Source organism: Cinclus cinclus, chromosome 6 (genome assembly GCF_963662255.1).
Source record: "Cinclus cinclus chromosome 6, bCinCin1.1, whole genome shotgun sequence".
In the NCBI taxonomy this organism is placed as follows: Eukaryota; Metazoa; Chordata; class Aves; order Passeriformes; family Cinclidae; genus Cinclus; species Cinclus cinclus.
In genome coordinates this window covers 54,784,550-54,790,648 of record NC_085051.1, presented here as the reverse complement: position 1 = coordinate 54,790,648, position 6,099 = coordinate 54,784,550, and positions in this window count along the sequence as shown.

Genomic DNA, 6,099 nt, shown 5'->3' with positions numbered 1-6,099 from the left:
GTTTTATTTTGTAGAAGTTTCAAGTTTACAACTCCGATAGTAAAGATCAGGCTGGGAATCTGAACAGCAGGTTACTATTTCTGCATCTCTACTACCATGGTGATTTTTGCCATCAGAACTGAAACTACCAATTACAGGGTTGAATCATTAAACAAGACAGGATATACTTTGCCTTTCCATCCAAATCAGCAGAACCTGCAAAGCTCTTGGTACTTGTAATTAACATTAACACACTCCAAGTCACATTAAAAATCAAGAAGACATCCAGAAATGCCTAAGATATTGCTCATCAGGAGCAGAAATGGTGAACTTAGATTGTGTTTGCAGAAAATTATTTCTGGATATTTTCCATAGTTATTAGAAATTACTTCAGTGCCTGTGACATTGTTACCTCCTTCCACAGGCTGATAGCATTCAGTTCAGTTATTGAAGACCAGGAAAAATGCTGGTGGGGAAAACCAGCATCTGTTTTCCCATGTGTGATTGGAGAATACAGGTGCTACATGTTTTCCAGCCTGGCAAGTTGTTCTTCACAAACCTCAGCTTTTCTCTTTGCTTAAGCACAGACCACAATTCTGACCTTGTAGGATGGTTTAGCCAGAATTATACAGACTTAATTGTTAGGGCTGTTGCAGGTAAAAACCCCAAATAGACCCATAATAACACACAACAGAGTGCCATATAATTTTAGAAATATTTAACACATTCAAATTCTGTGTGTGCTAGCCACAATATATGCCACTCCTTACTAAAACTCTACTTAACTAAAAAGAAACTACAATTTTGTTGCTTTGCTTCACACAGTGTCTTTAGTCAGGATTTGCAAACGTGTCTCTCATTCTTTTCCCCTCCAGGTCAACTTTTGATCATTTTGGCTACTTGCAACAAACACTTGGCAGAAGGGGACAGTACTCAGATATGCTGCTCTCCTATTATTTCTGTGAATTCTTGCCTCTGCTTTAGGGAGAGAGAAACCTCATTAGCGTGCAGGGAAAAGCAGCAAAAGGACCCCAACCACAGCAGGCACAAAGGGTGCCTACAGATGTTGTAAAAGCCCTGCCACAGCTACATCTCATATTTTATTGGGCTCTGGAGTCTCCAGTCACAAGACAGGCAACCCCAAGCAGCTCTGCTCTGCCTCTTTGTTTGTTCTTGGAGAGACTTTGTTTTCAAACCTCACTAGGTACACATCAGAGGCCAACATGAGAACCTCAGACCACAGCCCAGGAGTTAGGAACCACATCAGCAAGACACTCTTCTTTCACTCATACATCACTTCTGATCTCCAGCCAGTCTGAGCCCAACACAGCATTTCTGCAGATCAGTTCTGACTCTGCTGAGCTTTGTCATCAGCCACCTCCCATCTGGATTTCTGCAAACCCTTTGATGGCAGCAAGTGCCAGGGACCAAACAGCATAAACCAAGGGACTGCCATGCACTGGAGAGCACTTGCTGGGTGCTGCCAGCTGCACTGTAGGCTGTTGCTAAATCCTGAACTGCCCTTGGGTAAGGAGTTTATTCAATCAGCAGTTGATTAAGACATCTCCAGGGCACATTCAAAGGGATATAGGTGTTAGGACACAACAACAAACACAGTTTTTAATCCTGGGCTGGGCTGGGCAGGAAGCACTTAGAATCATAAGATTGTTAAGGTTGCAAAAGACCTCTAAAATGATCACCTAACACTGCCAAGTCACCAGTAAACCACGTCACTGAGTGCCACATCCACATATCATTTAAATGCCTCCAAGGATGATAACTCAACCATTTCCCTGGACAGCCTCTTCCTGTGCCTGACCAACCTTTGAGTAAAGAAATTTTTCCTAACATCCAATCCATGCACAATTCAAGGCTGTTTCCTCTTGTCCATCACTTTTCACCCTGGAGAAGAAGCGACTCCCACCTTGCTACAACCTCTTCTCAGGGAGTTGTGGAGAGGGATAAGGTACCCCCTGAGCCTCCTTTCCTCCAGGCCAAACACCCCCAGCTTCCACAGCTGTTCCTCATAGGCCTTGTGCTTCCCCAGCTTTGTCACCCTGCTCTGGACATGCACACTTGGATCTGGTTCAGCAGGACTGGCAGGTAAAATTCATACCCAGAGAGCACCATTCATTACTTGACTCCTTTATGGGGGCTGTCTTGTGGCTGGGACATAGCAGATCTCTTTTCCTGCCCCAGCTCCCAAGAAATCCTGCCCTGGCACTGCCCCATGGCCAGTTGCCATTACCCTTGGGGCTGTTTTCACCAGTATTTGCTGGCTTGGCTTTTCCATGCAGTGGAAGAGAGCCTGCAGCACACGCTGGTGATGTGCCTCATGTACTGCTGGATGTTTCCAGCCTGCTCCTGACTGCATGACTTTGGTCTGCTCTCTGCTTGTGTGCAGACACCTGGGGATTTTCCAGCAAAAAACATGTGCCCATTCCCTGCTTTTCTGCTCCTTTTCATCACATTTAAATGGTGCCAGGTAAAGCTTAAGGGTTTTAACCAAGCAAAACAAAAATGATGGTGAAATGAAGCCATGAGTCTACAAGGCAAGAATGATTGTGTGTTTGCTACACATACCTGAGGGCAAAGTTTTGGGTTTTGTTCATCTTGGCTGCTCCAGGATGCCTCTCATTTCACACAAAATTTCAGCAGTTCAGAATGATGACTTTTGATCACTAGTGACATTTTCCGTACCTCCTAGTATGCTTGGGTTTCACCCTCCAGTTCCAGCCACTACTTTCCATTTGGAAGCAATTCTCCACCTCACCCAGCCCGCTCCTTCCAGTCCCTCCATCTTGAAATCTCAGCCCTTTCTCCCACATCTCACAAAGCTGTCTGTAGGGACAAGCTCCTTTCCCAGCCTCTCCTCCCCATCCGCACCAGCAGAGTGCTTTCCAAGCCTCTTCCTTCCGTGCTCTTTTCTTAGGCTGGACTCCCTTCTCCAGCTCCCCCCGCCACTCCCCTGCTCTCCAGCAAAACCCAGCACTCTCTGACTTCCTCCTCCGCGAGCGGCCACAGCGGCTTCCTCTGGCCACGGCTGTCCCAGACACTCTGGCTCCACGGCACACCCTCTACATGCACAAAAACACCAAACCAGGGCTTTGCTTTCTTATTCAGAAATGCAGTTCAGCTCAGGCAGCTGTGCCACTGAGGAAACCTGCAATGCCCATCACCCACCGTGCCAGTGCCAGCGTGGACACCCCAAGCGGGTCTGCCTGCCGTCATGACCCATCACTGTCAGGCATTTGCTAGTGTCCTTATTATCCCTGTGTCCTGTAGGGCCTCGCTGACACAGGATGGTGTTTTTTCAAACCAGATCTGATGTTTTGTTATGATGTAGATGCCCAGTGGTTTGCGGAGGGCACCAAAATTTTAACTGAATCCATAGGAAAGCACTCTGCTCGGGTGGGAGTTTGCACAAGAGACAGGGAGAATTTTTCTGGAGTTAGTGTCTGTATTCCTGTAGGGAATGTGTTGGACAGACAGAGGCACATCTGTCCCAGGGAGCCCTGCTCACTCAGCTGGCCCCCAGGTGCCATGACTCACCACCCTGCACAGCCAACTTGTGTAAGGAAGGGCAAATCCCTTCCTGAGAGCAGATCCTGTTGGAGCTTGATTGGATACAGGCCCCTGGGCAGAGCTACCAGGGATAGGGACAGGACCTGGCCACCTCTCCTTGGCCAGTGTGGGGCTGCTGTTGCCAGTGAAGTCTGGACCATCCCTGGTGGCCTGTGCCCCATCTGTGCCCACGTGGTTGCTGGCAAAGGAACAGCCAAGCTCTCAGTACAGTTCTCTCCTCTGCCACTGCCAGCTCTGTGTGTTTTTAGGTCTCATGAACTCAGCAGGCTGGGAACAAGCTGCAACTTGGCAGAGACACCCAAAAGATATCCAGATGTTGCAGGAAGTTCTGTCAGGTGGGGTCAAGCTAGGACTGATTCAGTGCTGGTAGAGGCAGTGGTGTTGCTGGCCTCCAGACTCCCAAAGAGAAAGCTAGTTTTAATTTCCTGGTGGCTTTTGGCCACTAGAACCACCAGGACCTTCCATTCCCTGCTGTTGGAGTCTAAATGTCATTGGCTGAGCCCACTTTTAATTTGCTTAATTTTCTGCTGTGATTTAAACTAGAGAAGTTTTCTTGATTTCCTTCTTTCTAGGCAATGGTTGTGTAACACTCCTGGCTTAAGAAATCTACTGTGTTCCAGTCCAAAGCAGCTGTGCTGCAGTGGTGGATTTTGGTGATCCACATTGCTTGGATGGAATGTTTGTCATCTGTCTGGACACCCTTCAGTCTGGTGGGGAACTCTCTGATGATAATGAGTTAAACGCCTGAACCTCATTTGGGAATTTTACTGGGGAACATGTGCAGAACTTGGCTGGCGAGGGGGAAGGATAGTCAGCCTGTTCTTTACATTTCTGTTCCCTTAAGCTACATATGCTCTGGCACATGCTACCTGGGAAGCCTGGCATGGCTGCAAGCTCTCCATCTCAAACAAACCCCAGGTCTGCCCACAGGATGGAAGACTGCTTGGGGACGTGGTGCCAACAATGTCTAGAGATGCTTTCTGTGTTGAGGTGTGACAAGAAATGTCTGGCTCTTTCACAGAGGGGTGAAGGTGGAGTGACACGCAATTGGGAAAGCAATCTTCCATCTCTTACTAGAGTGGCTTGTGCTAGTGCAGTGAAGGGACCTGAAGACACCAGAGTGTGCAAAGGAGGGTCAGTGAAGTCAGGGTGCAAATGGAAAATGAGCTTTGGGGGCCAGGATGCTCTTTGCTTGTCAGACAAGATGTTGAGAAGTGATTTAATTGTGGTGGATGGGTGTTTCTACCTGGAAGAGAACTGAACAAGGGGAACTGGAGGCACCTTTGAGTCTTGCTAGTGAGGGTGCAGCATGAACAAACAGCATGAAGCCTGGCAAACCCAACCTTGCAGTAAGGAGACTACCAACACTTCACAATCCCACTTTGTTATAACAAGGAAGGATATTTTTCTGCATGATGTTCTTTGATCCAGCTAGTGGCACTACTCTTCAGTGAAGTGAGTATGTGCAATAGGGCAAACTTGTGTGTTGTGGGGAATACTCTGCCCTCTGATCCAAATCCTACTCTTCCCCCTTCCTGGACATTATGGAGAGGAAGGCCAGCTGCAATTTTTCTCAATGTGGTTATCACACATGTAGCTGAGTCTTCAGAATATGACAGCAATACAAGCTCATGGCTCCTTACAGGAGTAGGTGCATTCTCAGGGCCTATTTTTTGCTCATTTACCACTTCCCTCCAAAGGTTCGGGATACTTCCAGTTCCCAGTATGACAGTACAAAGTGACAGACTTTCATTTTGAAAGTTTTGAAAAATTTGAAAATTGGAAAATTGAAGTGTTCCTGAGAACACACTTCTGCCTGTCTGATACCTGGGTGACTGGCCCTACTGTCTGACCTCAAGTGCTCTCAGAGCATGCACAGAGATTGGTTTCTCCAGAAGGAAACAGAAGGAAATGCATGTATGTGTGCAGAGTGTGGGATGATTCAGTGGGGAGTTCCCAGCAGCAGCCAGAGAAAAGATGCTGGGCTTACTGGAAATGCTCAGGTGTCATTTCCCCTGGAAAGAGTACGAGTGTAGGCGGCTGAGCTGGCAGGCTGGACTCACCAAAGCACAATCGCCAAGCAGCTCTTTCTTTTGGACTCAGTTTGAACAACCCCGCAAAGCCTGACTTTGTGGCCTGTGTAGAAGACAAGCATGGGCAGGAACTGAATGTAAAGCCAAAGGGAATGGAATGGAATGGAATGGAATGGAATGGAATGGAATGGAATGGAATGGAATGGAATAGAATAGAATAGAATAGAATAGAATAGAATAGAATAGAATAGAATAGAATAGAATAGAATAGAATAGAATAGAATAGAATAGAACTATTCAGTTGGAATGGACCAGTGATGATCATCCAGTCCCAGTGCCTGGGGACTGATCAGGTCAGATCACCACAGGGCTGATCAGAACTTACAGCATGTTGTTACGAGCATTGTCCAAATGTCTCTTTAAACACTGACAGCCTGGGGGCATCAACCATCTCTCAAGGAATCCCAGTCCAGTGTTTTACCACCCTCCTAGTAAAGAAATG